This window comes from Marmota marmota, unplaced genomic scaffold, assembly GCF_001458135.2.
Source record: "Marmota marmota marmota unplaced genomic scaffold, marMar, whole genome shotgun sequence".
NCBI lineage: Eukaryota > Metazoa > Chordata > Mammalia > Rodentia > Sciuridae > Marmota > Marmota marmota.
In genome coordinates, this window is record NW_026000205.1 from 16,186,806 (window position 1) to 16,200,678 (window position 13,873).

At 43.2% G+C, this 13,873-nt stretch overlaps 1 long non-coding RNA gene across 1 annotated transcript in view; it reads right to left on the minus strand.

The window, feature by feature from the left end:
- The window catches only part of LOC107151532, a 25,280-nt gene continuing 11,407 nt past the window's right edge, over window positions 1–13,873 (minus strand). Inside the window, exons 2-4 of the long non-coding RNA XR_001504706.2 lie at window positions 5,852–5,951; window positions 2,694–2,771; window positions 1–2,162 (exon numbers count right to left, since the gene is read on the minus strand). This is a non-coding gene — a long non-coding RNA (uncharacterized LOC107151532). The remainder of the gene's footprint in view (window positions 2,163–2,693; window positions 2,772–5,851; window positions 5,952–13,873) is intronic.

The window sequence follows — 13,873 nt, forward strand, 5'->3', positions numbered from 1 at the left end:
TGAAAGCAGAGGAACTGCAGAAGGGGTAATAGAAGAAGGCATTTATAAATACCAGCTACAACCGTATGGCCAGTTACAGAAATGAGGATTGTAATGAGTACTTTCTATTTTATTAAGAGTTTGTTTTTGCATATATGCACATACATTAAGCAGATCTTAGTTTCCTTTGTTATTCCTTTATCATAGAATGTAACATTTATTGACTTAATAAGTATTTAAGTGTTATTGAGTCTCCATTGTAGTAGTGAAGTTATGGGATATCAGGAGAAGAGTAAGCATTGCTCAAAACAAAACAAAAACAAAAACAAAAACAAAAACAAAACTTTGCCTCCACCCCGGAGCTGGAATTAGAGCATGGTTTAAGGAGATGTGACAGGCGTCAATCGACAAGGGCAGACTCGTGATGGTGAATCTTGAGTGCAATGTGGTTGGATTGCAAGATGCCTAGGAAATGAGTAAAGTGCACTTCAGGGCATGTCTGTGAGGATGTTTTCAGTGACCACTGGCATGTGGGACAGCATACTGAGGTGGGGACTAGGAACCCCCTGAATTTGGTGACCAAAGAGGAAGAAGGAGAAAGCCCACCAGCACGTACACAAACTTGACCATTCCTGAGTGGGTCATCCATGGTCACTGCCATCACCCCCAGACATCAGACTCCATCTTCCTCCACCCTTCAGTAGGGACTCACACCAGGGAGCTTCCAGGCCTTCCCCTTCAGATTGGGGCAGCCTCGTGGGTCCCTCTTGTTCTGAGGTTCCAGCTTCTTGGAGTGAGCAGCTCTCCATCTGGCTTGTGGATGGCCATTGAGGGACTCTCCAGCCTTTGATCATGTAAGCCAATCTAATAAATCCCCTCTTTTTTTCCCCATGTTTTTATTGGTGCATTATAGTTGTACATAATGATGGGATTTATTGTCACATCTTTGTACATGCACACAATATAACAATACCATGTGGATAAGTCCCCGCTTATACATATGTATTCTATTGCTTCTTTTCCTCTAGACAACCCTGACTAATACAGACCCCACAACAATGAACAGGGTCTATGGGAGATGGGTAAGGGGAATATCTTATTCCTTTTAGTCTTCTCTGACAAACTTCCATAAACTGCGTGGCTTCTCAACAACAAGAATTTATTTCTCACAGATCTGGAGGCTGGAAATCCAAGGTCAGGGGGCCAGCATGATTGGTTCTGACGAGGCTGACAGACAGATTGGTTTTTCGGGTTACAGACTACCAACTTCTCATTGTATCCTCATGAAGCAGAAAAGGCAAAGAGGTCTCTGGAGTCCCTTTTATAAGAATTCCAACTCTATTCATGAAGGCTCCACCTCCAAACATCATCACATTGAGGGTTAGGATTCTATTATATGAATCTGGGAGGATTTAAAACTTCAGTCCATGACAGGGAGCTGGGATGGGGGCTAGAAAATTCCCCTCATCCAGATGCACTGTAAACTCTTCCTGGACTTTCCTGTGTTTATTTAGCCAAGTTATCAAAGTGGCCCCTGGGGTGGCAAATGTGACTGAGATTCCCACAATTAGCCTTGTCAGCTTGCTGTGTCAATTTGCTCTAATGGTAGTGCGTACATCTTTGTCTGAGTGGAGCACAGCTTCTCACTCCTGAACTGCGGAGGGTCGGCATTTTAAGCTGCAAATATTGTTATTCATAATAGGTTGGCAAATATTTTCAGATTAAGCTAAGTGCCAGACTCTGGAATTATGACTGTGAATCCATCAGCATCTGATAATCATTGTTCTTACCTTGTCTTCTGACTGGGAAGCCCCAGAGCAGGAACTGTCCTTAGGGGCTGGTGGTCTGAGCTTTTCCTTAGGGCAGGAATCTCCTCATCCATTTCCCACCCTAGACAATGTCCAGTCCTCTTCCTATTGGGCACCTCTAGGGATGGGTAGCTCATCACCTTCCAAGGTAGAATGCATTCTGCTCTAAGCAGTTCTCCTTGTCAGAACGTGTTTTGGGTTACTTAAACGAACCTGCCAGTCTCAGTGTGCTGGCTTTTAATTATGGCGACAGCATGTGATCCAGTAGTCATTCAGCAAAACTTCCAGTTGTCTAGTGGGTGCCAGACCCTTTGCTCAAAGCCAAAGATCCAATGGAGAAGGCAGCATGACTACTGTATGTGAGGAGCTCACCTCCTGGGGAATCAGGAAAGAATACACTCTGCTCTTGCACAAGACAGAAGAAGGGGACTGCAGAGACTAGGGGGAGTTCTAAGAAAGAACTGGGGAGAGTTGAGGAGGGCTGTGAAGGATGGACACAACACAAGCTAGTAGCCTGGGCAGGAGGTGAGTGGGGTGCAATTGAAGCACCTTCATCATGGAGGGGCACAGCCAGAGGGTCATCTTGGACAGAACATCCAGACAGGTGGAGAAAAGACAGGTGAGACAGATGTGTTGATGGACAGGCTCTCCCGAGGAGACTCTGCCCAGCCTCAGCATCTCCCCACCCTCCTAGCTTCCTGCAGTTTCTCTGGCCATTCCTTATCTAGACCTCTACTGTCTGGAGTGCTTCAGAGCGGGACCCTCCACAGTAGGACCACACCCCTGCTTCCCTCCACCACTGCCATCTCCCCTTGCACAAGACCAGGCATGTGGGACTGCCCTTTCCTCCTACCCCCACCACCGACCATCACGAGGTGGGCTCACCCCTGCAGAACTGTCTCTTACCGTCTGCTGCGGTGCTCCACAGTGCTCCACGATGCTCCACTCCTTCCCCATTTCTCCCGTGTCCATCAGCGCAGGCAGCTGTGAAAACACACACCATCAACCGGGAGCATAAACAATGGGCATTTGTTTCTCACCAGTTCTGGGAAACCAGGAAGTCCAAAGTCAGGGTACCAGAATGGTGGGGTTCTGGGGAAGGTCCTCTTCCTGGCTTATGGTACAGCCTTCTTGCTGTGTCCTCACATGGCAGGGAGGGAAGGAGGGTGGGAGAGAGGAAGGTGGGGAGAGAGAGAGAGAGAGAGAGAGAGAGAGAGAGAGAGAGAGAGAGACTCTGATCATATTCTCTTCTTATAAGGGACTAATCCAATCATAAGGATCCCACTTTCATGATTTTGCCTAAATCTAGTCTCCTCCCAAAGACTCCACCTCCTAGTACCTCCCTGTCTGTCACTGGGCTTAGGGATTTAATGTATGAGGTTTGTGAGAACACAGACATCCAGACCCAGGACCTCTTGCCCCCAGACCCTGCTCTATGCATAACAGGGGCCCTGCTTTTAAAAGTTACTCTGATGAATTTTCTGTGGACCTACCCTCCTTCCTGCTTCCCTAGTGGCTTCTCATAGCTTTTAGGATGAGCAAGTCCTAGTAGGTTCAGAAGGCCCTTCAGGCTCAGACACACCGACCCCAAGTCCCTGACTCTCCAACAGGGCGGTCAGCCTCATGGTGAGGGGCTCCCCCTGCAGGCTCAGGAGCTCCTCCCCAGCTAGCTTCCACTTCTCCTGGACAATCCCCCCAGTTTCCACAACATCCAAGCACCTTTCCGGTGTCCATCCTTTGGATCCACAGGGGACAGTCATCCGATCAAACAAACATTCTGGGTTTATGGACTGCGAGGTGCCAAAGGGTGACTGTGCCACCCTGTCCAGGTCACAGCCTTGCCTCTGACTGGGACCATGGAGAACTTCTGCACTTTGATGTAGAAGGACTTGCACAAATGATGAGATTTTAGGTAGCACATCAGCTACAATTGAGGACACTTTGAGTTAAAGCTTATTTCTCTAGCAACTCCTTGTAGTACAGAGCTGCTCTTTGTTATTTTTAAAGTAAAATTAAAAAAAGGAGATCTTTGTTCCTTAATGAAAATATCTATTAAGAGAGGTGACCTCGGGACTGGGGCTGTAGCTCAGTGGTAGAGCACTTGCCTCGCATGTGTGCCTCGCAAGTGGGTTCGATCCTCAGCACCGCATAAAAATAAATAAATAAAGGTATTAAAGAGAGAGAGAGAGAGAGAGAGAGAGAGAGAGAGAGAGAGAGGGGTGACCTCATGGCAGATTCTGGCCTTTGTCTCAATATACCTAAGCCTTAGTGGGGCTCTGAGAAGCAGGCTAGGACCTGGAGCCCCTGAGCCCCAAAGCATAGCAGCTGATAGGAGCTGGGCCCAGGCCCTTCCTTCCCTCCTACTCCCCTGCTGGATATCTTACAATCTGAGCCTGAGGGGTGTTGTGTGCACACAGATACCTGAAGGGAGGGAGTAAGGGGGGAAAGACTGGCAGGTGAGAGGTCAAACTATGCCTAGTCAAAGTCTTAGGCCAGCAACTTAACTAGCCGTGTGCCCCTGTGGAGAGTTCTTACCCTCTCTGAGCTTCTGTTTTTGCCTCTGTGAAACAGGGATTAGAAAGGGGAGCAGGTAGAGGTTATCCTGTACATTATCAAAGGCTATTGAAGAGTAAGCTATGAATTCTTATAAATGAGCCTTGGAAAATGCATCTGTAACAGGATTTTTTGTTCCCAGTGGGGAACAGAAACCATGGAGCTTGCAGGCTTTGCTAGAGACCTGTGTTGGCTGCATACCATAAACAAAGGAAGAGGGGCTGACAGTCAGCAGGGGAACAGTCAGATGGGTACAGAGACGCTCCAGAGCCGGGTGTGGCCCTTTCCAGATTGGAATTTCTCTGACCCTTGTACCCTGGGCTGTTTTCAGTTCTCCTGGGGTATGTGGAGAAGCTGTGAGCCATCCTGTTAATCTGGAGGACCTCCTTCTCATCAGGCAAGGATAAAAGGTCTGACCTCTCAGGCGAGGAAGGACACAGGCAATAGGGCTCTATTCTGTCCTTGGGCGACTTGGTCCTGTGCAGTAAATATGGGACTCGTGTGTGGGGTGCTCAGCTTGGGAGTCCTGGGCCTGGTGGGATTTCTTTCCTTCCCTGAGCCCAGCAGCATGAGTCATGAGTCATGGGTGGAGACCAGGTGAGCCTGTTGCAAGAGGCAGCTTCACTTCATTCCAGCCAGAGTGCTTGCTGAACTCAGGACCTGTGGGCCCGCAGGGCAAGAATCTGCAGAACCCTCTAGAGAGTTCAACAAGTGTTCCTGGGAGCCAGGGACTTGCGTGGACATAGCAACAGGGTACACTCTTTGGTCTAAAGTGATGGGAATGTGGAAATTCAACATCAAATGACTGAAGGCAGTACTTGGTAAAATGAAGTAATTTTGCTTTTCACATCAATGAGATAAGAAGTAATTTCAGAGGTAAAGTTCATAACCCAGAGGCAACAAAGGGTGGCTATGATTATTGTCACCAGTTTCGAGCCTTGAACCCATTTTTTAAAGGCCCCAACTTTACTTAACACTCATTGTTTTGAACCCTAAAATTTAAAAACAGAAGATCTCTCCAGGAACCAAATAAGAGGATTCTGACTTATTAAAAAACTAGAATCACTATATTGGAGAAACTGCTTGTCTTTTACAAATTTCTTCATCTCTCTTTCTCTCCTGTCAACCTCCAATAGCAAAACCGGGTAGCAGGCCTTAGGGACGTACTTGATTTCATTAAGAACTGATAAACCTGGTAACTTCTAAGCTTCCCACCAATTCCTGGGAAGAATGCCAGCCTGGGTTCTACCACTCCTCAACCCTGTGGCTCAGACCTGCTTAGAGAGAGTCCGGGGCCCCTTAGTGAAGTGCGGCACAGTTACGCATCACAGGGGAACCAAGAGTCCTTATAGCATGCTCCACATGGGTGTGCACATATAGACACACACACACACACACAAATCACTCAAGCTTCTTGACACCAAAGTCCTTCTGTCTCATCAGCATCTTGATAAGATATGCAGCATGTTATGAGCCTCTATCAATAAAATGATGGAATGAAGATCATTTACCAAATGAGGTCAACAGGGCTGCTAAAGATGCGGGGTTTCACAAAGCAGATGCCGGCGATACGGGAACGCTGCTTGGATCCTGTGCGGAGCCTTTGAGCACCTAGATGAGTTAGAGCAGATGATAATCAAAGCAAAGAAAATGGGCAAGGACCTTTATGTGATAAGAGTTCAAAGGGGAATTATTTGGATATCCAATAGTTGAAGCCTGAAATATTTTTAGAAAAATGAACATTCTGTGTCCATCCCGTGGAGGACATGTTACATCAGGTTATCAAGTGCTTTTTGTTAAGAAGGGTCCTGTCCCCAAGAATAAAATCAACAGTTAATTTCATTCTTTGTCCTAAGAATTAGAACATACTGGTGATTATAATTTATTTTGAGTTAATAAAATATTGAAATGAATTGATTTTCAATAGTTTATAGGTTCAGTTTTGAAAATAAGAATCAAGTCACATTTTTCCCGACTTTAAGTGGATTCTGATTGGGGCCTTTGTCCACTTCTCCGGGAACAAAGATGTCCCATAACCACCTTCAAGGAGTTGGATTTGTTGTTCATTTTTTCTTTTGCTTTTGATGAGTTTGGCTATTTATGGTTTATTAACTTAATGTCTTTTTTTCTTTTTATTTTATTTTTAATCTGAAATTACCTCAAGCTTACAGAAAAGTTACAAAAATAAGACAAAGAATTCTTAAATATATCCTTCACTCAGGATCCCCAAATATTTTCATGTTAACACATTTGTTTTATTATTTTTTTCTCTATTTTGACAGATAGATAGATAATTCCTTTCCCCAAACACTTTTGAATAAATCACAAATATAATTCTCCATTCTTCCTAAATATATCAATACGACCTTCTCTGATACCACAAGATTCAATTATCAAAATCAGGAAATGAGTTGCCAGACCTGATGGCACACATCTGTAATACCAGCAACTGGGGAGGCCGAGGCAGGAGGATTGAAAGTTTGAGGCCACATCAGCAAAATGAAAAGGGCTGAGGATATGGCTTAGTAAAGAATCCTGGGGTTCAATCCCTAGAAAACCCCTTCCCCTAAAATCAGGAAATGACCACTGAGATTGTATTGCAATCTAAGATACAGATGCCATTCAAGTTTCTTCATAAGTTGCTGTTTTGTTCTGTGGGAACCTGCTTTATATGGGCAGCTTGACAGGTGGCCCTGGGAAAACTTCAAGGAGGGCATGATAATCTATCCATCTGACTAATCAATCTGTAAAACCTTTTGCCATATTTTGAGGAATGTGCTGGGGCTAGAAACCAGAAAGGAATCCTTCACAGACTCCACTCTCAAATGACTTTCTCAAACTTACGCTCAAAGTGTCACAAAGAAAATAACACCTTCGTGACTTCTCGTTCTTTCCCCCTAAATACCGCAGCCTGCTTCTTCCCTCTTGGACTTCAGTGATGCAGAGGGATTTTTTTCTCTTTCCTGTGTTTACAACCACTTCTGAGCACACTTGACATGGGCAGGTGCTCTCTGTCACCACACATTCTGAACAGCACACCGATGCACTGCTGATGACATGCTCCTGGACCTGGTGAGCAAGAGTGGAAAGAACTCTGGGTGACCTGGCAAGAAGATGCACACATGCCAAGGATAGGAACTGCCTTGAACTGCCCCCCAAACATTCAGGGATTGCCACACTGGCAAGGTGTCTAGGGATCCCAGTGGTTTGGGACATGCCAGGACATCCCTGCCATGGAGAGTCACTGGCAAGCCCCAGTAGAAGAGTCACAGGGTAGATCTTTAGCATTCTGGAGTAAGGCTCTGCCTTCTGTTGCTGAAACTTATTCACAGTGTGAAGCCAGCTCCTGTGTGTGATGGTTCCTGGCAGAGACTTAGTGCCTATCCCTAGGATAGCAAGTGACTGTTCCTGGAACTGTCTGCAATGACTTGGGCATTATCAGACCCATCAAGCCGTAGATTGGGAAGGCACAAAGGCAATCCATCATCCAATGAAAATGATACATTTGGTGGATCAGACACTTAAATGCAAAACCTGAAACTATGAAATTACTAGGAAAAAAAAAGGGGGGAAAACTTCAGGACATTTGTCTGTGCAAAGACTTTTTTTTTTTTTTTTTTTTTTTGGATTTGATACCCAAAGGACACCCAACAGAAGGAAAAAGTGATGAAAGGGATATCATGAAAATGAAATCTTCTGCACAGCAAATAAAGCCATCAACACAGTGAAGAGACAATCTCCAGGATGGGGGAAGTTACTTGCAAACTATTAATAGGTAGAATATATAAGAAACTCAAACAATAGCAAAAAGAACATAGAATCCTATTTAAAAATAGGTGAATAACTTGGATAGACACTTCTCAAGAGATAATATACAAATGACCAACAATGTATGAAAAAAATACTCAGCATCACTAGTCATCAATTAAAATGCAAATCAAAACCACAGTGAGGTATCATCTCGCTCCAGTTGAAATGGTATTATCAAAAAGACCCAGAATAACAAGTACAACTGAGGCTGTAAAGAAAGGCAAATTTTGAATACTGTTGTTGGGGATGTAAATTAGTACAGCCATCGTGGAAGAGTATAGAGTTTCCTCAAAACAACTGAAAATAGAACTACCATATGATCCAACAATCCCACCATGTGGTACATATCTAAAGGAAATAAAATCACTATGTCAAAGAGATATCTGCACTCCCATGTTTATAGCAACACTGTTCGCAACAGCTGAGATATCAGATCAACGTTGGTCTCCATGCACGGATGAATGGATTAAAAAATGGACCTATACGTAATGGAATACTATTTAGCCATAAAAAGAATGAAATCCTGAGTGATATAGATGAGCCTGGAAGACATTATTTTAAGTGAAATAAACCAGCACAGAAAGACAAACATTGTATTTTCTCACTCTTATATGAAGTCTATGAAAGTTGATAATAGAATTAGAGAGTAGAACAATAGTTTCCAGGGGGTGGAAAGGGTGAACGGGAGGAAGGAGATGGAGAGAGGATGGTCAGTGGGTATAGGGGGGAGTAGTTAGACATCAGGGATAACTTGAAATGTTCTATAGCATCAGAGGATAACTGTGACTACATTTCAGAATAGCTAGTAGAAAGGATTGTGAATGTTCCCAACAAAAAAGTGATAAACGTCTGTTGTGATGAATATGCCAATTACCTGAGCTGATAATTACATATTAAATGTGTGTATTGAAATTTCATGTACCCCATATGTATCATGTACCCCAGAAATATGTGCAATTATTATGTGTCAATTAAAAAAGAAAAAAATTAAATGGTTTATTTGGGATCAGGCCCAAGGAAGTCTAGTAGAAACATCTAAGTTAGTGAACAGGTGGCCTGGTCCCTCATATCACCCACTTGTGTTGCAGTGACACTTCTCTCTCAGATCACACTTGTGGCCTTGTGGGCATATGGCAGAGGAGGGGGCCCCTAGGACCAGCTGACAGAGAAGAAAACTTGGACCTGGTTCACAGATGGACTGTGTTCAATATGTTCAGTACGTTGGCATGAACTAAAAATAAATTGCTGCCCTGAGGGCCAGGACGAGGGTAGTGCTCACTTTGGGTGAAAATTTTATCAGTAGTCAAGATAAATAACATGTTAATTCAATATTTGAAAGTCAAAATTAATGCAAGAAACCCATGAGGAACAAAATATCTAAGTTTCAAATAAAGACATGATCAGCAAACAGTGATGTGCTGAGCCATATTGGAGTCCAAGACAAAAGGTTTTCCTTTTGGTCTACTGACTTATGGAAATGGACACAGGGTGCCAATCTTTGGACTTATGTAAAGGACCATACTGTAAAGGAGGCACTCAGCATCTGGGGAGACAAGGCTCACCCTGTGGACATCAGCCCACTGCTTGGGCAGTAAGTAGTTCCATGAATGTGATGACTGTGGGGGCAAAGATAAGGCCATGCATGAGCCCAACACTATGAATTTCCTCTTATTAAGGATAATCTGGTTATTACCACTATTGAGGGCCCTATCTGTCAAAAACATAACTGAGCCCTTGATATGGCACCATTTCTCACAGAGATCAGGCAACTTCAGGCAAGAATCTGATTGCTTCAGACTTCTGCTACCATAGATGAGACAGTAGTCAGTCCTTACCAGAATCAACACCTATTCTAGCTATGGACTTTTTGTCCTTGTCATCAGTACCTTCCTGTCATCACCAACTGGGAGCTTATAGCTGTTTTATTTATTGAGAAAGGTTTGAACAGTATTGCCTGAAACCATGGGGTATGTCTCACAGCAAGGGAGACTCATGACTTCAAGATTCATCCAGAAGTGGAGAGCCTCATAGAGCATCAGAATGGCCTTTTACAAGGCTGTGCTGAGGTGAGACAACGTCCCTTGTAATTGGGTGGCTGTCTTTTAAACGACAGTGTGTGTATTATACCAATAGCTGATACATGGCCCTGGGTTCCCAAGAACTGAGGGGCACAGGTGGAAGCTAGATTGGTTTCTCTCACCATTGCTATCAGAGACACACTTGAGAAATGTGTGCATCCTCTGTCCATGACTGGGTTGGCTCTGGTAAATTAGACAACTTTATTCTTGATAAGAGTGAAAGGTGTGGAGAGTGAACTCTTCCATTAGAGGACATCTCAAATTCTGCTGAACTTTAAAATAAAAGTACTGCTTGGTTGGGGGTGATGGTGCATGCCTGTAATCCAGCAACTCAGGAGGCTGAGGTTCAAAGCCAGCCTCAGCAAAATCGAGGTGCTAAGCAACTCAGGGAAACCCTGTCTCTAAATAAAATACAAAAAACGCCTGGGGATGTGAATCAGTGGTTATGTGCCCCCGAGTTCAAGCCCTAGAACTGAAAAAAAAAATCCTGCTTGGTCACTTTGGGCTTCTCATGTGAATGGACCAGAGATAGAAAGAGGAGGAAGAGGAGGAGGAAGAATAACTGGATTCTATATGCAAAATAATGAAGAGGTGTTTCCAACATTATATGCTTGACAAAATAGATCAGTAAGCTAAATATGAGAGCTAACACCCAGGGGAGATACTGGTGAATGAAACTGACCAAATTATATTGTGTACATGTGCAAATATGTAATAATGAATTCCACTATTATATGTAACTATAATGTACTAATAAAATATATGTATCAACAATGAGCTAACACCACAAAACCAGTCTAAGAAAACACGGGTAAGCCTTCATGACCTTGGGTTTGGCCATGAGTTATTAGATATGACACCAAAAGCATGAACAACAACAGGAATAAAAGCATAAGTTGGACTTCATCAAAATTCAAATCTTTGTTCATCACAGGACATGATTAAGAACATGAAAATACAACCTATCAAGTAGAAGAAAATATTTGAAATCATATATAAATCATATATGTATATATATGATAAGGGTTTAACATCTAGAATATATAAGTGATTCCTACAACTCAACAAAGACAACTCAATTAAAAATAAGCAAAGAACTTGAATAGTAGTTATGCCTCCAAAGAAAATAGATAAAGGCCACATGAAAATATTCTCAACACCGCTAATTAGCAAAATGCAATTAAAACCAAAACAAGATACTGCCCTACACCCATTAAAATACCTATGATTAAACAAACAAACAAAACAAAACGGACACTAACAAGTGTTTGTGACAAATTGGAATCTTGTGCATGTCTGTTAGAAATGCAAAATGATACAGTCACAATTAAAACAGTATGGTAGTTTTTATTTTTTTTTAAAGCTTAAAATAACCAGGTGCAGTGGTGCATGCCTGTAATCTCAGCAGCTTGGGAGGCTGAGGCAGGAGGATCACGAGTTCAACGAGCCTCAGCAATGGCAAGGCACTAAGCAATTCAGTGAGACCCTTGTCTCTAAATAAAATTCAGAATAGGGCCGGGGATGTGGCTCGGTGGTTGAGTGCAAACTCCAGTACCAAAAACCATGCGTAAAACAGAATTATCATATGACCCAGCAATTCCACTTGAAGGTATATACCACAAATAATTGAAAATAGGAATTCAAACAGATACTTGTATGCCAATGGTCATCACAGCTTTAATCACAATAGCCAAAAGGTAGAAACAACCCAAGCCTCCATCAGCAGATGAATGAATAAACAAAATATGGTACATATGTACAATGGACTTTATTCAGCTGTAAAAAAGAATGAAGTTCAAATACATGCTCCCACAGGGATGAACCTTGAAAGCTTCGGCTATGCCAAATGATCCAGTTACAAACATTATACAATTTTATATCGATGGGATATTTAGAATAGGTAAATTTATAAAGGCAGAAAGTAGATCCGCAGTTACTAAGGACTGGAGTGGGGGGATAGGGAATTATTGCTTATTGGCTACAAAATTTCTGTTTGGAGTTATGAAAAAGTTTTTGAAATAGTAGTCATTGTTGCACAGTATTGTTCATGTAAATACTGCCGTTGAATTGAACATTTAAAGATGGTTAAAATGAAAATTTTTATGTGGTATATTTTACCACAGTAAAAAAAAAGTAGTAATTGTATTTGCAGTGAAAGCCAATGCTAATTATCATGAAGAAAAAGACTTGTTGCTACCTAATGAAGGAGGGATGAGTAAGTTTAGGAGTCAGGGGGTCTACTGGGATGTCTCTTGGTGAGACTCTGACTTTGAATCAAGATAAATGAACAATCTCAGCAGCTATAGGCCAACAGAGACAAGGCAAGAAAGAGTAAGAGCAAAAGTGTGGTCACCTTAAGGTGACATGCAACTTAGACAAGTCAAAGTGCTGGTCAAGAGTGAGGAAAATCTGGCATGGTTGATGTAGAAGGATGTATCTGTCAGTTTTGCGTTACTTCAATGAGATTACAGAGGCAGCTAACTTTACAAAGATAAAAGATTTTGTTTAGTTCACAATTTTGGAGGTTTAAAGTTCAAGGTCAGGCAGCCCCGTCTATTTGGCCTGTGGTGAGGGCAGCAGAGGGTGGTGGACCATGGCACGAGATATGTAAGAGCAAGTGATCATACCTTGAGGACTACCAAAGAGTTTACTGGAAAAAATACCTCATGTCTCCAGTGGCCTAAGGTCCCAAAGTTTCTACCAAGGCTTTAATCACAATGAGCCCTTAGGGGATATTCAAACCAATCCAAACCACTGCAGAGGGAGCTGAACTCCTGAAGGCTTGGTGACAGATTGGATTTAGTGCAGGGCATGAGTGAATCAGAGTTGTTCAGAGGACAGACTCTATGAGACCTGTGCACCCCCCCACATCCTCTTGGCTTCGACTGATTCCATCTACCGTGTGCTGAACAGTTTCATGCAGTTTGCCTGGTCCTGACCCTGTTGCCTGGAGCGTGTTGTTTGCTTTGGCCCCAGGGTTTCCCTAATGCTGTGGAGTGGGATGGCAGAAAGAGCCCATTCAGCAGGCGTCCACATGTTCAGACTCACAGTTCAGGCAGCTAGCTTTCCCTGGGAGCCTCCAGCCAATGCAGGATAGGCAGGAAATTCTGAGAGGCCTTTTATGTACTCCTCCAAAGCCCCAGCAAGACTGAGCCCTCTCGCCCACAGCAGTGACCAGCCTTGAAAATGAATCCTTGTATTGACTTTTTTTCTCTTTCTCTCTGTCACTTACTCTGAGTCCTCAGCTCTGCTTCCTGGGATTGCCTCCAAATCCGACTTTCCCAAGAGGACTGTGGTAGGTGAGAGGGATTTAGTGTCAGACTAAACAGGATAAGAACTCAAAATATGTAAGATTCAAACACAAAGTATGTATCATACAGACCTGGGTTCTACAAACCCAGTCAGTTTTGACATTCCATATAATCACAGCTGCATACCTTTTCAAATTGGGCTTATATTGAATAATTTCATTATAGCAAGATGGTGAAGACATAAGCCCTTTTCAATGTACCATTCTCACAAAGTGAAATGCTTATTTTGTTAGACCAAAATCCAAAGGGCAGCATCTTGCACTCTTTCCTGCACCAACAGCTCCTGGATTTCCTGATCTATAGCACCCCCTAGTGTTAGCTCCAATTCATGTCC